This window comes from Lepus europaeus, chromosome 13 (genome assembly GCF_033115175.1).
Source record: "Lepus europaeus isolate LE1 chromosome 13, mLepTim1.pri, whole genome shotgun sequence".
NCBI classification, from domain to species: domain Eukaryota; kingdom Metazoa; phylum Chordata; class Mammalia; order Lagomorpha; family Leporidae; genus Lepus; species Lepus europaeus.
This window is the reverse complement of record NC_084839.1, coordinates 57,842,927-57,866,027: the sequence shown is the minus strand read 5'-3', so window position 1 is coordinate 57,866,027 and position 23,101 is coordinate 57,842,927. Positions and strand designations below refer to the sequence as shown.

Genomic DNA, 23,101 nt, shown 5'->3' with positions numbered 1-23,101 from the left:
AAGTGGGAGTGGGGCTGAAAGACAAACATATTGCCTTTCATTTATTAATGTAAAAATTATATGGTAAATACTGTAACTTCCTGATAATGACATTTCATGTTATAATTCAATAAACATTTATAGAATATATGCTGACTTACCAGATATAGCACCCAAAACTTCTGGCTATGCCTCTCAATGTAAATATTAATGTGCATAATGTACTACAATTAATTCAAATTCACATGGCACAGTTCAGGTGATCTGTATCATTCTTTTCTTCAACCCATAACAAGAGACATGAACTATGGTATTGGCCAACCTGTGACAGAAGTTATTATGGCTGAGTTCCAGTCAACAGTGTCTTCAAATGGGGTAAATTCTTCCAGCTTTAGGACAATTCAAAATTAAATGAAGGACTGGTGTTATAGTGCAGTGGGTTAGGCTGCCATCACACCAGCATCCCATGTGGGAACTGGTTCAAGGCCCAGCTGTTCCACTTCCAATCCAGCTCCCTGCTAAAATGCCTGGGAAAAGAGAAGATGGCCTGAGTACTTGGGTTCCTGCTACCCATGTAGGAGACTCCAATGAAGGTCCTGGCTCCTGGCTTAAGCCTGGCCCAGCCTTAGCCATTGTGGTCATTTGAGGAGTGAACCAGTGGACAGAGGATCTCATTCACTTTCTTACTCTCTCTATAACTCTGCCTTTCAAATAAATAAATAAATAAATATTTTTAAAAAGAGAAATTAAATGAGAAATTCATTTTAGTTTGAGTTTGAAGGCATTAATTTTCATGTAACTCAGTAAATATTTGAATACTTAACAGAGTAAGACATTGTTCAAATCAAGTCACGTCCATCTACTGCTACTCACTTTTGATTTTTCCCTCTCCTCCATAACATGAATTAGTGCTACTCAATACTGGCTGCACATCACAGTCATGATATACACCTTAAAATATCAGTGTACACATGTTATCCCAGGAATTCTAATTTCTAGAAATTCTGGAGTGGGGCACGGGCATTGCTGGTATTTAAAACCTATCCCAGTGATCATAACAAGAAATAAACAGTAAATACAGGTTATAATGCCTGTGGCTTTCCAACCAGCAGGTTCTACTGATCTTTGTATCTGAAATAAATACCTAAAAATACATTCCCTCTGCTCTGTCCCTACCACCTGATAGATGCCTTTACTATCTTAAGCCTCAGTTAAGCTCGGATCCCTTCAAATTTATCTTCTATACCACCAACATGATCGACCTAAAATGCCAATCAGATCCTCTGACTTCTTTATTTAAAGCTAACCCATGGGCCAGTGCTGCGGCTTACTAGGCTAATCCTCCGCCTGCAGCACCGGCACACCGGGTTCTAGTCCCAGTTGCTCCTCTTCCAGTCCAGCTCTCTGCTGTGGCCCGGGGGTGCAGTGGAGGATGGCCCAAGTGCTTGGGCCCTGCACCCTCATGGGAGACCAGGAGGAAGCACCTGGCTCCTGGCTTCGGATCGGCGCAGCATGCCAGCCGTGGCAGCCATTTGGGGGATGAACCAATGGAAGGAGGACCTTTCTCTCTGTCTCTCTCTCTCTCACTGTATGACTCTATTATAAATAATAATAATAATAATAAAAAAAGCTGACCCATGGCTGGTGGTCATCTGCCACCATGGTTATCAGCCAGGATGAAGCATGCTACTGTAAGTATGAAGTAAGCTACAAGTAATAATGTTTGGAGGAATACAAATAACGGTTTATAAAGATTTATTTTTATAAGTATAAATCTGAGAATTTTCAATATATTTTAATATGAACAATTTCACTCCTTATTTTGTTTCCTTGAACAGAAGGAAAAAATTACAAACACGGGAACTCCACATGAAAAATATCATGCATGTGTTATCTGCTAAGTGTGTCACAGAGGAATACTGTATCAAAAACTGATAAACCAGGGTAGCAGTTCTTAACAAAGTCATATTGCCTACCCTCTATAAAAGCATCTGAGAAATGCTAGAGCTATCTTTGGATTCAAAGTGATGGGAGCACTACTGGCATCCAAGCAGAAGCTAGAGATGCTAGGCATCCCACAGTGCCTAAGAAAATCAGGGCTGGTAAATTTCCTGTAAAGGTGTTATCCCTTGTATGTTGCGTATTTTTCCTTTTTACCTTCTAACAAGGTAAACTCAGCTTAGGGGCTATACAAAAACAGGCAGTCTGTGGGCTGTAGTTTGCCAACCTCTGCTCAAAATCATCCCACAGAACCAACTGACTTGTGTTGCACATGACTTTATAGCACCATTTCTGACAGTATGTAGAAAAAGACTGTTTATAATTACTAAAGCCTAGAAATTAACTTATATATATATAAAAATAGCTTGTAAAGTTTTAATAAATATAAAATCTTCCAAGAATACAAGTAACATAACATACTTTGGCTTGATTAGAACTTTACAAATAAAATGTTGATCATTATGGAAAACCTCATTATCAATGTCAATACAATTTAAAATATCTGATTTTACCAACACATCTGTACATATCTACATTTGTTGCTGCACATTCAGTGGTTCCTTCTGTAGGTACAAGCATCTGATTAATCTGTTATATTTTCTAAGGCAATAAAATGTGAACATTTATATTATAAATATATTTCAAATTAACGTATTGTTTTAACTTATTATTTCCTTTCATTACATTTATGTCATATCAATTTACTTAGAAATTATAAAGGTTAACTCTATTATATATAAATTAAAATTAAGTAAAAATTCCATTCAAAGATAATAAAGGGGCATCAGGAAATATTTACTATAAAAAGGAGGCACTAGGTTAGACAGGCTTGAGAATCAAGTGCAACCTCAATAAAACAGGCCCTGGCTTATCTTTTAGTACCTATTTTACAACTTCTGCCTCCCACACTTGAAGTTCAAACCCCAGTAACCTGTCTGTGATTCCCCTACTAGTAATCCTAACATGCTTGCTCTTTCTGTGTACCTTTGCTCAGGTTATTCTAACTGCCTAAAATGTCTTTGTATCACCACCTTCACAAAATTAACTTCTATTCACCAGTCAAGACTCAGTTTAAATATGGCTTCCCCAATCTTCTGCTCTCCTAGTAAGGTTAAGTACCCCTCTCAATCCTAAACGCATCTTAAATACATGTATGTCTTATCACTGCACCTACCTCAAAGGAATGAAATTATCTGCTTAGAAAATATTTGTATGCAACAGTGTCTCATCTTTCAGGGCAGAGTCTATTTATCTTTACAAACACAACATCTAACACAACCCCCTGAAGTGGAATTCATGTCTAAGGAGCACTCAAAACTGTATCAACAACTTGTCAAATAAAAAATATTAAATGCTGCAGAACAGTATTAGGTCCAGCAGTATATACCACCACCAACTTCTTGCTTGCAAAACACTCCCACCTATATTCACAAACCATAAACTCCTTTAAGATAAAGGCAGAAAATAATCCATGGTGTTAACTTCCGACCTTGCAATTAGAAAAGGGCTCAGAGTCAAAAGAAAATTAGGGGAAAGGAAGAATCTGAATAGCAAAAATGTAATTCATATTAGTGTTCTTGACAAAGTTGCTCTTGGAAAATAATCAGAGAGTGATACCACGTGGTGTGGCCAAAGATGGGAAACTGAGAGAAACCACTGGTCTCCTGTCACTACAGATAAACAATCTGCTAAAGATGCACTTGACTGAAATATAGTGACCCAATAATAATTGTTTAAATGTTAAAAACTAAGTTATCCATCTGAAACTGATATGCCATATGAACACAGAAAGCATGGGAGTAGGGAGAGAAAATAGATTGTTATACATGCAACTCCCACCAAAATCCTAGCAAGTTTTTTTGTAGATACAAACAAAATTATTCTAAACTTTATATAGAAAGGCAGAGGAAGTAGAACAGCTAAAACAGGGGGCCGATATTGTGGTGCAGCAGATTAAGCCACTTCTTACAATACCAGCATCCTATATGGAGTGACATTTCCAGACCTTGCTACTCAGCTTCTGATACAGGCTCCTGCTAATGTGCCTGGGAAGGCAGCAGAAGAGGGCCCAAATACCTGGGCCCATGCCACCCATGTAGGAGACCCAGGTGGAATTCCTGGCTTCTGGCTTTGACCTGGCCCAGACTGGCTGTTGTGGCCACTTGGGGAGTGAACCAGCAGATGGAAGTTCTCTCTCCCTCTCTGCCTTTAGATTCAAATGAAAATAAAAGTATTTAAAAAACTGTTAACTCTTGCTCTATGCAAAAAACTCTACAAAGAATATTGGAAGAAAGCTACAGACTGGAAGAAAGTATTTTCAAAGCACATATCCCTTGGGGCCAGCGCCGTGGCTCACTTGGTTAATCCTCTGCCTGAGGCACCGGCATCCCATATGGGTGCCAGGTTCTATTCCCGGTTGCTCCTCTTCCAGTCCAGCTCTCTGCTGTGGCCTGAGAGGGCAGTGGAGGATGGCCCAAGTGCTTGGGCCCCTGCACCCGCTTGGGAGACCAGGAAGAAGCACCTGGCTCCTGGCTTCAGATCGGCGCAGCGCCAGCCATAGCAGTCATTTGGGGGGTGAACCAGCGGAAAGAGGACCTTTCTCTCTGTCTCTCTCTCTCTCTGTAATTCTACCTGTCAAATAAATAAAAAAAAATTTTAAAAGCACATATCCAACAAAACTGGTAACAAACATATAAAGAACTTTCAAAAATTCAATATTAAAAACAAACAATCCTATTATAAATGAACAAAAAATATGAGACATTTAACCAAAGAAAATATACAGATGGTAAATAAGTACATGAAAAATATTAGAAATGCAAATTAAAACTACAATGATATATTACTATATACTTATCAGAATGATTAAGATTTTTTCTAAAGAATGTAATTTTTAAAAAATATTTATTTATTTGAAAGTCAAAGTTACAGAGAGAGAAAGAGAGGTTTCCATCCTCCTGTTCACTCTCCAATCGGTGGAGCTGCGCCAATCCAAAGCCAGGAGCTTCTTCCGGGTCTTCCACACAGGTGCAGGGGCCCAAGGACTTGGGCCACCTTCTACTGCTTTTCCAGGCCATAGCAGAGAACTAGACTGGAAGTGGAGCAGCTGGGACTTGAACTGGCGCCAGCTTTACCTGCTATGCCACAGCACCGACCCCAGAACGATTAAGATTTAAACATAGTGACAAGACCAAATGCTGGCAATTATGTGAAGAAACTGGTTCACTCACACATGGCTGGTAGAATGTAATGCACATCCAAAATAAAAAAACAAACCCTGGACGCCAGCCTCCGAAAGCTAACCCTCCGAAAAGCCAACGTCAGTGCCTTTCCCTGAACAAGCCATTCATAGAAAGATCCTCTTCAGATTGGTTACAGCTTAAGTGGAAGGGACTTTACCAGGTGTTACTGAGCAGGACAACCTCAGTGAAATTAGGATCAGACTTCTATCTCTTAAGTCTTCACAGGGGAACACAAAAGACATACCTGATTATTCCTGTAAGCCAGAGGTCTTAAGAAAAAAAGATAAGTAAAGCTTTTGCCTTCATCACATCAAAACTGCTGCACCTTAAGGCAGATATGCTATACCTGCCTCTTTTGATTCTCTCTGGGAACTGCCATTGGCAATAAAACTCCTAATGGGTTCTTCTATTATAATTCTCTATACTCAAGCTAAATGGACTTACAGTCTATCAGCACCCACTATCTGCAAGTCTATAAGATACGTTCTTTTCATCTTAGAGGGGCACTCCACTTACAGTTGATCTTGTCCCAGTTTTGCTCATACTAATTAACAAATTTACATGTTTCAGAATTCGACTTCTGGGAGTAACTGACCATGCAGGGGATGCAGACATTGGCGATGAGTGAAGCTGCTCCAGCTCACAAAATAAATTGTCAGCTGAGATAGGCAGAGACTTCCAGACCCAGAACAGGCAGGGCCTGCACTACGCCCCTCATAAGCAGGAAGCAGTTTCAGAAGACAGGATGACTCTGTGCCTTTCAACATCCCTTAGGATTAAGGGAATGGAGTCTCTGAAAGGGGAATGATGTAGGCAGGTATATAGGATTCGGTTTGTGAGCTGGAAGACCACACCTTCACCATGCCCCCTGGCTGATCTCATGTCCCTGTCTGATCACATCTGTATGCCCACGTGCCAATCAAAAAAGACTGCAACACAGTGGGCCTGGTCTTTTTTCCCTTTGCCCTTCGTTTTCCTCCCTGCCCTTAATCCCCATGCTAGGCGTTCTTCAGTTTAACCCAAAGCTTATCGTGGGTTGTGGCTTGTTGCCATGCCATGCTAAGCAGGGTCACACTTGCCCTAAAACAAAGGAGGGAGATATGAGTGATCCTGTGAGGCTGCCCGCCTAGACCATGCAGTTTGCCTGACTGCTGGCAACCGGCAGGACCCCCAGACACATTTCCCCCATACCCGCCTTCTGCCAATCAGGTAAACTGTTCTTGGGTGTGGCCAAGGCCCAACCTGGAAAGTTACCCTAGCTATGTGAATTTCAAGCTGATTGGAGAGGCGTATTGGCACCAGTGTCGGTTCTGTCCTATAGAATTAGTGTTGCCTTGAATTAGTTACCCCCTTCTGCCTGCCCTTTATTCACGTGGCTGTGAATAGAGATGGATATGTTTCACTGAAACCTGTCCCCAGCGCTTCTTGTGGGAAGAACACCGTCTCCCTACTCTCTCCTTGGCAGTGTAGCCTTTCAGGAAGAGGCCACAGAAGTTCCTATATTAATAAAATTTGCTAAGCTGCTACAAAAGTGCTGGCATATGACAATGAATTTACAATAACATATTTCCTACTTTTCTCTGCAAAGTAAAGATTATTAACGGGGGCCACACTGTGGTGCAGTGGGGTAAGCTGCTGGCTGTGATGCCAGCACCCCATATCAGAGTTCCAGGTCGAGTCTCAGCTGCTCCATTTCAGATACAGTTTCCTGCTAATGCACCTGGGAAAGTAGAAGACAGCTCAAGTACTTGGGACCTTGGCACTTGGCTTCTGGCTTCAGCCTTGCCTATCCCTCACTATTGCTAGCCATTTGGAGAATGAACCAGTGGACAACAGATCTCTCTGTCACTTGGCCATTCAATAAGTAAATTTTGTCAAAAGATAACAAAAGGTTAAAATAATATATATAAACAAAACTACTCGGAACAATGGTAAAAGTAAATGATTATGTATGAAAATTACTCTAGGAATGTAAGAACTTTTTGCTAAGAAACAAAAGAGGCCAGCGCCCTGGCTCAATAGGCTAATCCTCCGCCTGCAGCACTGGCACACCAGGTTCTAGTCCCGGTCGGGGCGCCGGATTCTGTCCCGGTTGGTCCTCTTCCAGTCCAGCTCTCTGCTGTGGCCCGAGAGTGCAGTGGAGGATGGCCCAAGTGCTTGGGCCCTGTACCCGCATAGGAGACCAGGAGAAGCACCTGGCTCCTGGCTTCGGATCAGCGTGATGCGCCAGCCGCAGAGCACCGGCTGCAGTGGCCATTGGAGGGTGAACCAACGGCAAAAGGAAGACCTTTCTCTCTGTCTCTCTCACTGTCCACTCTGGCTGTCAAAAAAAGAGACAGACAGAAGAGTAATTTTGTCCTAAAATAGTCATTTGGAGGTGGCTAAAGGTTGACCCAGAATGAGAAAGAGGAAGGGAAAGTGAAAGACAAAAGCTCAATAGTTATATAAACAGCACATGCAGGGAGAAAAAGAGACAGAAAATCTTATATTACCTGGTCAAGCTACCTAACACTGAACAGATTAACAGTAAGATTTTAAAGTCAGCTTTAGGGGTGGATATTTGTCACAGTACTTAAGCCACTACTTGGGAAACCAGCATCCCATATCAGAATGCCTGAGTTCTAGTCTTGGCTCAGCTTCCACATAAGCTTCTTACAAATGCATACCGTGGAATGCAGCAGGTGATAACTCAAACACTTAGGTCCCTGCTGCCCACATGGGAGAACTGGTTTAAGTTCCAAGCTTCCCCAGCTATTGCAGCTATCTGCGGAGTGAACCAATGAATCGAAGATCTCTGTCTCTCCTTTTCTCTCTTTAACTCTACCTTTCAAATAAATAAAAATCAATGTTTAAAAAACAAAATTAAAAAGGAAAATGTCTTCATTTAAAAAAATAGAAGAAAAAAATAACTTGTCATTAAAGTATCCTTATAAAATGGGAGCTCAGCCAGAATAGTCTAGTTTATAGCCATATACGCAGAAAGCCCAAAGATAGGCAACTCTTACATACCAATCACAAATATCAATCATGACCATCATGGACTCAAATCCAGTAAATACTTGTAAGCTTTAGGGATAAAAGTCCTAAACCAAGAAGAAAGGATGAACAAGCCTTGACTGGCCCATCTCCCCTGGTCTAAGAACAGGTATTGATAAATTTTCTTTTCATTGTCATTATTTTTTTACCCCGAAAGAAACCTCTTATTTTAGTACAAATTTCATAAGTACAACTTTAGGAATATAGTGATTCTTTCCACCATAACCCCCCACCCATCCCTACTCCTAACCCCTCTCCTCCTCCCTCACCCATTCCCAATCCCATTCTCCATTAAGATTCATTTTCAATTAACTTTATACATGGAAGACCAACTCTATACTAAGTAAAGATTAAACAATATGCATACACACACACACACACACACACAAAACTGCTTGAGAGGCTGGTGCTGTGGCATAACAGGTAAAGTTGCCACCTGCAGTCCCAGCATCCCATATGGGCGCCCGTTAGAGTCTCGGCTACTCCACTTCCGACCAGCTCTCTACTATGGCCAGGGAAAGCAGTACAAGATAGCCCAAGTCCTTGGGCCTTTGGGCCCCTGACCCCCAAGGGAGACCCAGAAGAAGGTCCTGGCTCCTTAGTTCAGATAGGCTCAACTCTGGCCGTTGTGGCCAATTGGGGAGTGAACCAGTAGACGGAACACCTCTCATTCTCTGCCTCTCCTTCTCTCTTTCTGTGTAACTCTGATTTTCAAAAAAATAAATCTTAAAAAAAAATAAAAAAATAAAAAATAAAAAACTGGGACCAGCACTGTGGCGTAGCGGGTGAAGCCACCACTGCCTGCAGTGCCGGCATCCCATATGGGCGTCAGTTCGCATCCTGGATGCTCCACTTCTGATCCAGCTCTCTGCTATGGCTTGGGAAAGCAGTAGAAAATGGCCCAAGTCCTTGGGCCCTGCGCCCGTGTGGGAAGACCCAGAGGAAGCTCCTGATTCCTGGCTTCAGATAGGCGCAGCTCTGGCCGTTGCGGCCAATTGGGGAGTGAACCAGCAGATGGAGAACCTCTCTCTCTCTCTCTCTCTCTCTCTCTCTCTGCCTCCCCTTCTCTTTCTGTGTAACTCTGACTTTCAAATAAATAAATAAATCTTTAAAAAAAAAAAAAGCTGTTTGAGAAAAAGTTTTACAGTTAATTCTCATAACAGAACTCACTGACAGAGGTCCTGCATGGGAAGTGCACAGTGATTCCTGTTGTTAATCTAACAATTAACACTCTTATGTATGATGTCAGTGATCACCTGAGGATCTTGACATGTGCAGCCTAGGCTATGGAAGCCACTTGGATCCAGAAACTCCATCACTATTTAGACAAGGCCATAAGGAAAGTGGAAGTTCTCTCCTTCCTCCAGAGAAAAGTACCTCCTTCTTTGACCACTTCTTTGCACTGGGGTCTCAGCCACTGAGGTCCTTCATGTAGGACATTTTTTGCCACAATGTCTTGGCTTTCCATGCCTGAAATGCTCTTGTGGGCTTTTCAGCCAGACCATGCTTTAAGGGCTGATTCTGAGGTCAAAGTGATATTTAAAGAGACTGCTCCAATGTTGGAACATTCTCTCCTTTTTTTTAAGATTTATTTATTTGAAAGAGTTACACAGAGAGAGAGAGAGAGAAAGGTCTTGCATCCGAGGTTCACTCCCCAAGTGGCTGTGCGTTTAATTGGAGATCTTCTGAAAGTAATCTGGCATTTCTCTTGTGCACATTTTAGAGCCTTTCTTTATGTTTTACTGTGGAGAGTTTGATTACAATGTGTCGTGGTGAAGATCTTTTCTGATCATGTAGGAGTTCTATGTGCTTCCTGTACTTGGATATCCCTTTCTTTCTCTAAATTGGGGAAATTTTCTATTATTATTTCATTAAACAGGTCTTCTAATCCTTTCTCTTTCCACACTTTCAGAAACTCCTAGAATCCGTATGTTGGGTCATTTGATAGTGCCCTTTAAATTACCAACAGTGTTTTTTAGTTTTCTATTTTCTTCTTCTTGTGTTTGGTCTGATTGTATAATTTCCTGTACTTTGTCTTCTAAGTTGGATATTCTTTCTTCTGCTTCACCGATTCTGTTGTTAAGGCTTTCTAGTACATTTTTTATTTGTTCTATTGAATTCTTTGTTTCCAAGATTCCATTTTTATTTCTCTTTAAGATCTCAATTTTGTGGCTGTTGTAGCTATTTGGGAAGTAAATAAGCAAATGTAAGGTATCTCTCTCTCCCTCCCTCCCTTCCTCCCTCTCTCTCTCTCTCTCTCTCTCTCTCTCCCTCCCTCCCTCCCTCCCTCCCTCTCTCTCTCTCTCTCTCTCTCTCTCTCTCTCTCAATTGTGTGTGTGTATCTGTCTCTTCTATCCCTCTGACTTTCAAATAATAAACAAACCTCTAATTTAGAAAAACAGCATGGTGTGAAGTTTTTAATTTTGAGCTATCTGACAGAAAAAGATATTTATTTTCTGCATTGAAAAAGAAGACTGCCAGTATTAAAAAGTATTCTTCTGGGAAACTGTAGGTTATTTCTTTGAAGTAGCAAAAACGTAACACTGTTATAAAGTGTGAAAGGTTAGAAAGTAACAATTTACTGTGAAATTTAATTTTAATAAATGGAGATTTAACTAAATTATAATAAATGGAGATAAAATATATATATTTAGAATGCAATAGATACATTATTTATAGATTAGTATTTATCTTTTGGTAATACTGTACTGTCTTAATATAACACTGGCATTTGTATCTGAAACCTCTTTTCTTGAAAAGTTAATGTCTGTTACATGTGACTATTTTGTGTAGACACTGACAGTGTGTTTGCTGATGTATATTTGCCATTTTGTATAATGTGTGGTAACATTCTGTAAGTTTTTGCCTTATTTGCTCTGTTTTTTAAGATGTCAAACTTTATATAATTGACAGAAAGTTCATAACACATTTTCAACTTCTGCAGTTATCCTTTATTGTTTTCAAGCTTCACTTACTCTAATATCTATGTATGTATACATGTCTGAATAGACAAATGAATGTTTGTGTCCATATATACTGGGATGTTGTAAGATTTGTCAGTAAATTGTGTAAGTACAGTACCTGCACACTGATTATCTTAGTCAGTCCTTTCTAAGATGAGCAATGTAACTCTCAGAATGTGCCCTTAGTACTCACAGGGAAAATGACAGTCTCATGAATATGCCTCTGCTAATTTCTCATTCTAGACATTTGAATGGAGATTGCATGAGCCATGTTAGAATTGCTGTCAGTAGCAGTCGTCTCCATATCATATGGTTGGCTCAGCCTCTTTTATCACATGCTATTTTCCAGCATTATTTATAAAATTCAGGAATTTAATCTCTGGGTTGAAGATTTAATCCAAATCTGCCAATGTCCTGTGATTGAAAATCACAGGAGAGAAATTTTCTTTGATGTCATGTACAGATTTCATTAGTTCTTGCACTTGCTTCTGATTACTTCTAAGTAATTCTATGGTCAATTTTTTGAATTCTATTTCTGACATTTCTTCTATCTCATCATCTTCATAATCTAGTATTGAATTCTTGTGTTCTTAGGGGGCATCATGTTGTCTTCCTTATTCTTGTTTCTTGAATTGGTGCATTTGTTATTTGGCATTTGTGGAGATGCTCGTTGGTTTCTTTGTTTTTTGGCAGTGGCATCTTTTATCTCTGTACTATGCCTCTGCAGATTAGTGGAGTGTCTGCTTTCAGCGAATACCTAGAGGCATCTGGTGGATGTGGCCAGGGAGTTCTGCTCAGTGCTCTAGGGTGAAGAGTATTTCTGAGGTGACACACCCAGGTTTGGCATGGTAAACCTTTTTTTTTTTTTTTTTTTTTAAATCACAAGGGGAGTTTGTTCTTATCTGCAGGCGTAGACTGAGCTGAGCTCCTCTCCTCAAAGGAGACCAGAGCCTGGGCGCCAGCCCTAATAGGTGCATTATTCGTCTGCTCTGCCACAAGGATCACACAAAGCATCTGTGCAGTCCTCAGGATAGGCTCAGATTACCCAACAATGTCTCTCACCAGGTAACCAGGGAGCCCTGATCATGTGGTGCCTCCCACAGTGACTGCCCAAAGTCCCAGCCACACCCTGAGTCCTCCCACACAGCCTCAGTATTTTCACAGTCCTGGCACACAAGCCTCCACAGTCATGAGCACCTAGCCCCTCTCTCTGTTCTTCCCACCAGACTCAGGAGTCTCCGCTTGGCTGGTTGCTGAGTGCGGACACGAGCTGGCATAGCTGTTACATATGTCCAAAGTGGCACCTGCTCTCTATCAGCTTGTTACCGGACACCCTTGCAGGGTGATCAGGGCAAGAGAAACATTCCCCGCCACTTTGTTTTTACTCCTCTAGTATGGCAGGTACATTATCCCCCACAGGACTCCAAGCCAGATTCCCTCTAGAGTCTTCCTGCAGCTTTTCTGCCAGTGGCTTGGGCTACTGTAGTCTAGTCTCACCTCACTCTCCAACACTGGTGCAGGGGCTCTCAGCTGCTGGGGTCCTGAGTTGTGCGGGTCCATGACCTCCACATAGAGATTCCTCTGCAGTTTTCTCCATAACTCTTCCCTGAGACTGTACTCTTTCCACTTTTTTTTTAAACTTTCTTCCCCTAGACTAGAGCAGTAAGCTCCTTCCCTGCTCCACCATCTTAATCTACTCCCTGATAAACTTTGTTTTACTATCCCAATACGTTTTTCTCCTGACTGGAACACTGCAACCTTGGTAAGTATTTTAATAAACTTTGCTTTACTATCCCTACTTGTGTTTCTCTGAATTACAATTAATTACTCCATTAGCGAAAAATAATCCAGGCAAGCCAGCCACCTGTTGTTGACAACCCTATTGACACTGCTTCCAGTCCAGCTCACTGTTACAGTGCCTGCGAAGGCAGTGGATGATGGCCCAGGTACTTAGTTCCCTGCCACCCTCATGGGAGATCCAAATGGAGTTCCAGGCTCCTGACTTCTGGCCATCTGGGAAATGAACCACAAGAGGAAAATCTGTCATTCTATCTTTCAAATAAATTAATTAATCTTCAGAATAAATAAAGATATTTAAAATGATTAGGCTTATTAATATTTTTTTAAATACTTATTAATTTGAAAGTCAGAGTTACATGAAGAGAAGGAGAGGCAGAGAGAGAAAGAGAGAGAGGTTTCCATCCACTGGTTCACTCCCCAATGGGCTGCAGCAGCTGGAGCTGCACCGATCTGAAGCCAGGAGACAGGAGCTTCCTCCAGGTCCCCCACATGGGTGCAGGGGACAAAGGACTTAGGCCATCTTCTACTGCTTTCCCAGGCCATAGCAGAGAGCTGGAAAGGAAGTGGAGCAGCTAGGACTCAAACCGGTGCCCATATGGGATGCCAGCACTGCAGGCGGCAGCTTTTACCCGCTACGCCACAGCACCAGCCCCAGGCTTATTAATGATAAACTGCATGGGAAACATTCTCAAATAAGAAGTGATGGTTAATCATCTCTAGGTTATATCTTATAGGTAAATGTTATTAATATAAGTACTTGGGAAATTATATGATGTTCAAGAAATTTGAGAGTACCTGAGTTGTCCATGATATGTTCCAATATAATGTTACCAGTCTTAATTCCAGTTATCTTAAACTGTTCTATGTTGGGGCCAGCATCATGGCATAACAGGTAAAGCCGATGCCTGTAATACCAGCATCCCATATGGGTGCCAGTTCATGTCCCAGCCGCTCCAGTTCTGATCCAGCTCCCCACTAATGCACCTGGGAAAGCAGCGGAAGATGGCCCAAGTGCTTAGGCCTCTGAACCCACAAGACAGACACAGAAGAAGCTCCTGGCCCCTGGCTTTAGTCCTACCTCTTTCCCCTACCCCTCTCCCTTTCTTTCTCCCTCTCTGTAACTCTTCCTTTCAAATGAATAAATCTTTAAAAACAAACAATTTAAAAAATTTTTTTAAGTTGGATGTCATAGAAAATCAAATTTCCTTGTCAAATGATTTTTTAAATGTTTTTACTTATTGATTTAGAAGGCAGACTGATAGACGAGGATAGATGTCTTCTATAAGCAGGGTCACTCACTCCCCAAATGCAAAATGCCTGCAACATCCAGGGCTGGGCGAGGCAGAACCTGGGAACTCCAACTCCTATGAGTGGCAGGAACGCAAGCACTTACACCATCATCCAGTGCCTCCCAGAAGCATTAGTAGAAAGCAGGATCAGAAGCAGAGGTAGGACTCAGTTTCAAGCATTCTGACATAAAATGTGGGTATCCCAAGAAGCAGATTAACCCATCACATCACAAAGTCCATCCCCAACTTAATTATTTCTATAATGAATTCTCAATACATCCTCAACCACAGCCATTTTAAGACTGTCTTCATTCATATATAGTTTTACCACGATGCTTCCCTGAAAATTCTTGCAATCACCTACGTATCAAAAGGATTCATGTTCACCTTAAGAGACAGCATTACAGACCCATAGAATATACTCTGGGGTACACATTTCTGATGGCACTTCTTATATAGCCATAGGGTAACACTGACTAAGAATTTCATAACTCTAGGAAGGCAGCTACGTTCATAAAACTGGTAACTCAAGATCAAGCAGAATAAGAAAAAATTATATGGAACAGAATGAACTAAAGAATGAAAGTAATTTTTAGGGTTTGTTTGCTTATCTGGAACATTGTTAGCTCTATAAACCTTCTATTTTTCTAGACTTAGGAACACCTTTGTTTTTTCTCTTTATAATTCACAACAATTTAAATTATACCTTTGTAAACAAAAATGAAACACTTTTCTTTTTCTCCCTAACTGAACCCTCCAGAACTCTAAAACTCTTATGGAAAGCTTTCACTTTCATGACAGCATAGTTATTAGTGTAAGTTCAATAAGAATTTGTTCTCCTTTTAAGAGGATATAATTGGGAAAACTGGTTACTACAGCAAAGCTTTGATTGAAATGTTACATTTGAGAATGTTGTGCATATAATCAAATACAAGCACACAATTTTAAGGAATCAAGGTTGACTTAAGGGAGTCAGTACTTCCAAAGACCTCTTAGAAGCGCCGTGGGTCAATAGGCTAATCCTCCGCCCAAGGCACCGGCACACTGGGTTCTAGTCCCGGACAGGGCGCCAGATTCTGTCCCGGTTGGTCCTCTAGTCCAGCTCTCTGCTGTGGCCCGGGAGTGCAGTGGAGGATGGCCCAAGTCCTTGGGCCCTGCACCTGCATGGGAGACCAGGAGGAAGCACCTGGCTCCTGGCTTTGGATCAGTGCAGTGGGCTGGCGGCAGCGCGCTGGCAGCAGCGCGCCAGCGGCAACAGCCACTGAGTGGTAAACCAATGGAAAAAGGAAGACCTTTCTCTCTGTCTCTCTCTCTCTCTCACTGTCCATTCTGTCTGCCAAAAAAAAAAAAAAAAAAAAAAGAAGTGGCCATCAAAGAAGGAGGTACTTTTCTCTGAAGGGAGGAGAGAGCGTCCACTTTGCTTATGGTCTTGTCTAAATACTAATGGAGTTTGTGGATTTAAAAGGCCTCCATAGCATTGGCAGCTCATGTTAGGAGCCTCAGATGATCACTGGCATCATACATCAAAGTGTTGTTAAATTAACAACAGTAGTCACTGTGCACTTACCTCCATGTACAACCTCTGTCAATGAGTTGTATTACGAGAATTAACTGTAAAATTTATTCTCAGCTTTTGTTGTGTGTGTGTTTGTGTGTGTGTGCGTGCGCACACGCATATTGTTAAAATCTTTACTTAGTATAGAGTTGGTCTTCTGTATATAAAGTTAATTGAAAATGAATCTTAATGGAGAATGAGACTGGGAATGGGAAATGGAGAAGAAGGCGGTGTGGGAGTGGGGGTGGGAAGACGAATATGGTGGGAAGAATCACTATATTCCTAAAGTTGTACTTATGAAATTTGTACTTGTTAAATAAAAGTTTTCTTTGGTGGGAGGGGTTTAGAAAAACCATTCTGGAGGTGGTGCTGTGGCACAGTGGGTTAGGCTACTGCAACACCAGTATCCCATATTGGAGACGGGTTCAAGTACTGGCTGCTCCACTTTGGCTCAAGTACTTGGGTTCTTGCCATCCACATGGAAGACCCTGGCTTTGGTGCAGCCCAGCCTCGGCCAATGCAACCATTTGGAGAACGAATCAGCAATTCAAAGATCTGTGTGTGTGTGTGTCTGTGTGTCTGTGTGTGTCACTCAGCTTTTCAAATAAATAAAATAAATCTTAAAAAAAAGAATGAAAAGAAAAACCAACCTAACTTACAGAGTTCCCAAACTTAGAGGTTAGTAAGGTAAGGAACTTACTTACCTAGGAATCATACATTTTGGAGACATTAAAAAGAAAAGAATTCACCCACATCTATAAGTACTACAGATGAAATCTGGTGACAAATTCTTGGTTTGGCTTCTCAGCTTTAAAAATTTAGACAACATCATGCTGAGTAAAATAAGCCAGACACAGAAAGACAAACACTGTATGTTCTCCCTTATATGTGGGAACTAAAGTTTAAAAAAAATCAAAGAACAGTTCTCTTTCCCATCTTGCAAGGTGGTGGGTAAAAAAGCTCCAGCTCCAAAGCCGGACACCAAGAAGAATCCTCCGGCCAAGAAGGCAGATAATGCCAGCGGCAAAGCTGAAAAGAAGAACCTCAAGGATGAAAGGCCCAAGAAGGGGAGGCCCCACCGCAGCCGAAACCCTGCCCCGGTGAAGGGATTGGCAGACACGCCCAGACTGCCAGGTATTCCAGGAAAGCCCTGTACAAAGGAAGCACGTGGCTCCCAAATCCAGGATTGAAAAGAAGAGAAGGTTCTTGTTTCTGTCACAAAACCAGTTGGTGGTGACAAGAATGGTGGCACCAGGGTGGTTAAGCTTCACAAAATGCCTCGATACTATCCCACCAAAGATGTCCCTCGGAAGCTGTTGAGCCACGGCAAAAAGCCCATCAGTTAGCATGTGAGGAAACTGCGGGCCAGCATCAGCCCTGGGACCTTCCTCGTCATCCTCACAGGGCGCCACAGGGGCAAGAGGGTGGTTTTCCTGAAGCAGCTGAGCAGTGGTTTGCTGCTTGTGACTGGACCTCTTTCCCTCAATTGGTTCCTCTGTGTAGAACACACCAGAAATTTGTCATCACCACCTCCACGAAAATTGACATCAGCGGTGTGAAAATCCCAACCCCTGCCCCCCCTCACTGATGCTTATCTCAAGAGGAAGCAGCTGTGGAAGCCCAGACACCAGGAAGGTGAGATCTTCAACACGGAGAAAGAGAAATACGAGATAACAGAGCAGCACAAGGTTGATCAGAAAGCTGTGGATTCGCAAATATTGCCGAAAATCAAGGCTGCACCTCAGCTCCAGGGCTGCCTGCAATCTGTTTTTGCTCCAATGAACGGAATTTACCCTCACAAACTGGTGTTCTGAATTTCGTAAGAGAAGCTCATTAAATAACTAATAACAAAAAAAAAAAAAAATACAAAAAACAAAAGAAATGCCTGTATCAGTTTTGCTGCAATGGTGTTTTGTCAAACTTCGCTTTAAATCTTTGTCAAACAAATTGTTAAGAAAAACATACTATTATGTGGCTATCTTAAAATGTACTATATCTGAGGGAAGGTGACATATTTTCATCTGATTATTGTTTCAGTCCTTGCTTATATCCCTGCTGAACTATGGTGTTTTTACTTTTCACTTGTTTAAATCTATTTAGTGGAGCATTGAGCCTTTGACTAGAACATAACTTGATAATATGTAATCTCAAAAATAAAAAAATTTTTTAAAATCCCCCCTCAAAAAGGGGAGGGGGGACTTTAAAAAATTAATCTGAGGAGAGTTTAGCCTAGCAGGTAAGTGCTCATATCCCACACTGTGGTACCTGTGTTTGGTTCCCACCAATGCAGACCCTGGGTCAGCTGGTTTCTTGCCACTGATGTGATAGACCTGGATTGTGTTCCTGACTCTTGGCTCTGGCCTCAGCCCAGCTCCAGATATTATGAGCATTTGAGGAGTGAACCAGACAGAAAACCTGCTGTTCTTCTGTCTTCCAAATATACACATACACAAAACAAATACATATAGTTATTGATGTTTAAACTAGATCTAGGTATTTTGGATTACACTAATAAAAAAAAGTTCCTTATTCACTTTTTCATTCTTCTTAGACTTGGTGTCAACCTCTGCTTTGTCTATTATAAACCAAGAACTAGAGCACAGAACATAAAGCTAAAAGTTCTCTTATTTTCCTGTCACATTTTAGCCCCATGCACAGAATACAGCTTCCTGTTTTACTACTGAGGCACCTGGAAAACAGGGTGGTATTGGAATCTCTTAGCAAATGAGACAACTGAAATAACAGCAAACAAATATCATGAATGAGAGTAATGTTTTATATTAATCTATGTTAGTATAGATTTTATCCAAAAAACTTTGCATGTTTAGACATTACTGAATGTAGGCAGAGGAGGAAGAAAAATTTGTAGTCAATTTGGAAAAGGAGATATGGCTTCTTTACTCGGTAGGGTTTCATTCCCATCAATGCCATATTCTCAGGAAAATTAAATGGTAAGAAAAAGACAGGTTCAGTCTGCAATGCAGTCTGTAACTGCCATATATATGATGGATAAATGGGAAAAGAAAGTGCTTTCAAGTAAAGAGATTTTTTAAATAATCTATCAAACTTTAACTTAAAAATAACAACATAATAAAATATGATTGCACAAACCGAGATCTAAGGCTTTATTCCCAAAAATTGGAGAGGCTGATTCTGGCATCCAGAGACATATATTTGCCTCCAAAGCTCCACCAGTATATCAGAGATACTAACACAAAGAAGAAACAGTGGAAGCTGGACTAAGATAAAAAGCAGGGTATCTCACAGCAAGAAAGACCATAAAGCTGTAACTATTTCACTATCTACATTTCAAATATCAACATTTATTTAGTTAGTTAGCAAATGCTTGAGTACTCATTATTCAAGCCAGTCAGCATCATGATAAAGATCATGGAATCTTTGAAAGATCTTACAGACACAGACCAAATTGGGATAGAAATCCTGCAGTGCTCAGTTACATTCCCAAATACCAATTTATTTTGGCATATGCCTTCTCAAAATTCTAATTTCCCGGCCGGCGCCGCGGCTCACTAGGCTAATCCTCTGCCTTGCGGCGCTAGCACACCGGGTTCTAGTCCCGGTCGGGGCGCCGGATTCTGTCCCGGTTGCCCCCCTTCCAGGCCAGCTCTCTGCTGTGGCCAGGGAGTGCAGTGGAGGATGGCCCAAGTGCTTGGGCCCTGCACCCCATGGGAGACCAGGAGAAGCACCTGGCTCCTGCCATCGGATCAGTGCGGTGCGCCGGCCGCAGCACGCCAACCGCGGCGGCCACTGGAGGGTGAACCAACGGCAAAAAGGAAGACCTTTCTCTCTCTCTCTCACTGTCCACTCTGCCTGTCAAAAAATTAAAAAAAAAAAAAAAATTAAAAAAATTCTAATTTCCCAGGGAAACCTTTCCAAACTGAAGCTAACACATATTATTCAGCTTTTTGTTATTCTAACAAAAGATGTGGGAAAACTAACTTTACAAATTAATTTTATTTGAAAGGCACAGAGACAGAGATCTACCTGCTGGTTCATTCCACAAATGCCCACAACAGCTGAGACTGGGCCAGTCTGAAGCCAGGAGCCGGAAACTCAAACCAGGCCTCTCATATAGGTGGCAAGAATCCAAACAACAGAGCCACTCAGTCATGGACTATGAGCCTCCAGAATCATGAGCCAAAATAAATATTTTCTCTCTATAAAGTTGGTTATCTCAGGTATTTCACTGTAATTAAAAAAAAAAATGCTAACAGAAAACTGGTACCAGGGAATGGGATTATTTTTATTCCATTTATGTTTCTATAATCTATACCTAAATATGTAGAGGTAGCTTTGGAATTCGTTAACTAATAGATGTTGGAAGAAACCTATCCAAGATCTGGTGGTCTCACTAATCAGGCATCTAGTGAGGCCAGAGGATGGCAACAGCAGAGTACATACAGAGGAAGGATCACATGGTGAGCCAGGAAGCAGAGAGACTGGCTAGGCCCAGCTCAGACTTTATAACCAACCCAATCACAAGAACTACCTTGGTGTCAACCTCTGATCTGTTGTTTGGATTCTTGCCACCTATATGAGAGGCCTGGTTTGAGTTTCCGGCTCCTGGCTTCAGAATGGCCCAGTCTCAGCTGTTGTGGGCATTTGTAGAATGAACCAGCAGGTAGATCTCTGTCTCTGTGCCTTTCAAATAAAATTAATTTGTAAAGTTTTCCCACATCTTTTCCAAGGCATATCCCCAATGACCTAAGGAACTACCATTATGCCTACTTTTAAAAGCTATAACTGGGGCCGGCGCTGCAGCTCAACAGGCTAATCCTCCACCTGCGGCACCAGCACCCTGGGTTCTAGTCCCAGTCAGGGCGCCAGATTCTGTCCCAGTTGCTCCTCTTCCTGTCCAGCTCTCTGCTGTGGCCCAGGAGTGCAGTGGAGGATGGCCCAAGTGCTTGGGCCCTGCACCCACATGGGAGACCAGGAGAAGCTCCTGGCTTTGGATCAGCGCGGTGCGCCAGCCACAGCAGCCATTGGGGGGTGAACCAACGGAAAAAGGAAGACTTTTCTCTCTGTCTCTCTCTCTCTCACTGTCCACTCTGCCTGTCCAAAAAAAAAAAAAAGCTATAACTGGATTAAGTTTCTACTCTCTACAAACATTAACTAATGACTTTGGAATTTAAAATCCAGCACGGGGGCAGGTATTCAGCTCAGTGGTTAACATATTACTTGGGACACTATATCCTGTAACAGAGTCCCTAGTCCAAATTCTAGCTGCTGCACTTCCAATCTAGCTTCCTATTAATGTTAACCCTGGGAAGGCAGCAGATGACAGCTCAAATACTTGGCCTCTGCAGTCCACACTAGAGATCCAGAGGATTCTGGCTCCTGGTTTTGGTCTGGCTCTGGTTGTTACATGCATTTGGGGAGTGAATGAGCAGATGGTAGATCAATCTCTCTACCTTTGAAATAAAATGAAAATAAGATTTTTTTAAATGTTAAATAAAAATAAAATCCATCATTAGCTCAGGAATCAAATCCTATTTAAACTACAGCATTATTCTCCTGGCTCCCCAAAACTCATGTCTTTCTCCCAGGTTCTAGTTCCGGTCGGGGCGCCGGATTCTGTCCTGGTTGCTCCTCTTCCAGTCCAGCTCTCTGCTGTGGCCCAGGAAGGCAGTGGAGGATGGCCCAAGTCCTTGGGCCCTGAACCCGCATGGGAGACCAGGAGAAGCACCTGGCTCCTGGCTTCGGATCAGCGCGGTGCGCCGGACACAGCGCCCCGGCCGCAGCGGCCATTGGGGGGTGAACCAACGAAAAAAGGAAGACCTTTCTCTCTGTCTCTCTCACTGTCCACTTTGCTTGTCAAAAAAATAAATAAATAAGAAAAACAAAAGATAAGCATTTTAACTCCAGTAATTCCAAAGTCTTAGCTCAGACCACAAATAATTCAAAACTCCCAACTCAGGACCGGCATTGTGGCATACTAGGTAAAGCCACCACCTGCAGTGCCAGCATCCCACAGGGGCGCTGGTTCGAGTCCCAGATGTTCCACTTCCAATTCAGCTCCCTGTAACTTACCTGGGAAAGCTGAAGAAGAGACCCAAGTTCTTGGGCCCTTGCACCAATATGGGAGACCCAGAAGAAGTTCTTGGCTTTGTTGTTTTTGTTTTTGTTTTTGTTTTTAAGATTTATTTATTTATTTATTTGAGAGGTAGAGTTACAGACAGTGAAAGGGAGAGACAGAGAGAAAGATCTTCCATCCACTGGTTCACTCCCCAAATGGCCGCAATGGCCAGAGCTGTGCTGATCCGAAGCCAGGAGCCAGGAGCTTCCTCCAGGTCTCTCATGTGGGTGCAGGGGCCCAAGGACTTGGCATCATCTACTGCTTTCCCAGGCCATAGCAGAGAACTGGATTGGAAGAGGAGCAGCTGGTACTAGAACCGGCGCCCATTATGGGATGCTGGCGCCGCAGGCAGAGGATTAACCTACTGTGCCACGGCACCAGTCCCCAAAGTTCCTGGCTTTGGATCAGCCTACCTCCGGCCATTGCGGCCATTTGGGGAGTGAACCAGTGTATGGAAGATATCTATCTCTATCTCTCTCTGCTTCTGCTTCTCTGTAACTCTGCCTTTCAAATAAATAAATAAAGCTTAAAAAAAAAGTCTAAATTTGTATCTGATACTCAAAGCAAACCCCTCCAGCTGTGAACCCCTATACAATCAAAATCAAGGGACATACTTCCAAGACACAAGGGCTGAATAAGCACAAAGTATGTATTTTCATTCAAAAAGATTAATAGTCAAGTAGAAAAGATTAATCAGACTAAAGAAAAACCAAACACCAGCAGGCAAACATTAAATTCTGAAATTCCATGTCCAGCAGCATCCTGGACAAACTGTGGCAGAAGCAGCCTTGCCCCTATGGCCTCATGCTTCAGTTCCCACAAGTCAAAGTCTTGTCTCTGCAATCCCATTGGTGGAAGCTCTCTGTGGCTCCAACCCCCTATTACTGCTCAGCTATGTCCTAGTGGGAGCTCTCTGCAGTGGTTCCATCCCTGCAACCAGTCTCTGCCTGAGCCCCCAGTTTGTGCAGAGTCTGAGTGGAGGCCTCCATATCTCTGGTGGCTTCTGCTCACATGGCTTCCCAGGTTGCATGCTGATGTCCACCGCTCTCCTGAGGTACACACATGTTGCCAGTTGATTTATCTTTCCAATGTCTCCACACTGGCTTCGGTTCCACAGTCTCACCAGGCACTGACTTATC

At 42.3% G+C, this 23,101-nt stretch overlaps 1 protein-coding gene and 1 pseudogene across 3 annotated transcripts in view; one reads left to right on the top strand and one right to left on the bottom strand.

Annotated features, from left to right (window-relative positions):
* The window catches only part of COMMD1 (copper metabolism domain containing 1), a 158,762-nt gene that overhangs the window by 104,930 nt on the left and 30,731 nt on the right, over positions 1-23,101 (bottom strand). The window contains exon 1 of one of the 3 annotated variants that reach the window (XM_062209513.1): positions 302-459. The exons of the other annotated variants lie outside the window; for them this stretch is intronic. The gene's annotated coding sequence lies outside the window, so the exon portion shown is untranslated. Of the gene's footprint in view, positions 1-301; positions 460-23,101 lie in introns of those variants that run through there. 3 annotated transcript variants of the gene reach the window in all.
* LOC133772958 (large ribosomal subunit protein eL6-like) lies at positions 280-17,679 on the top strand (annotated as a pseudogene).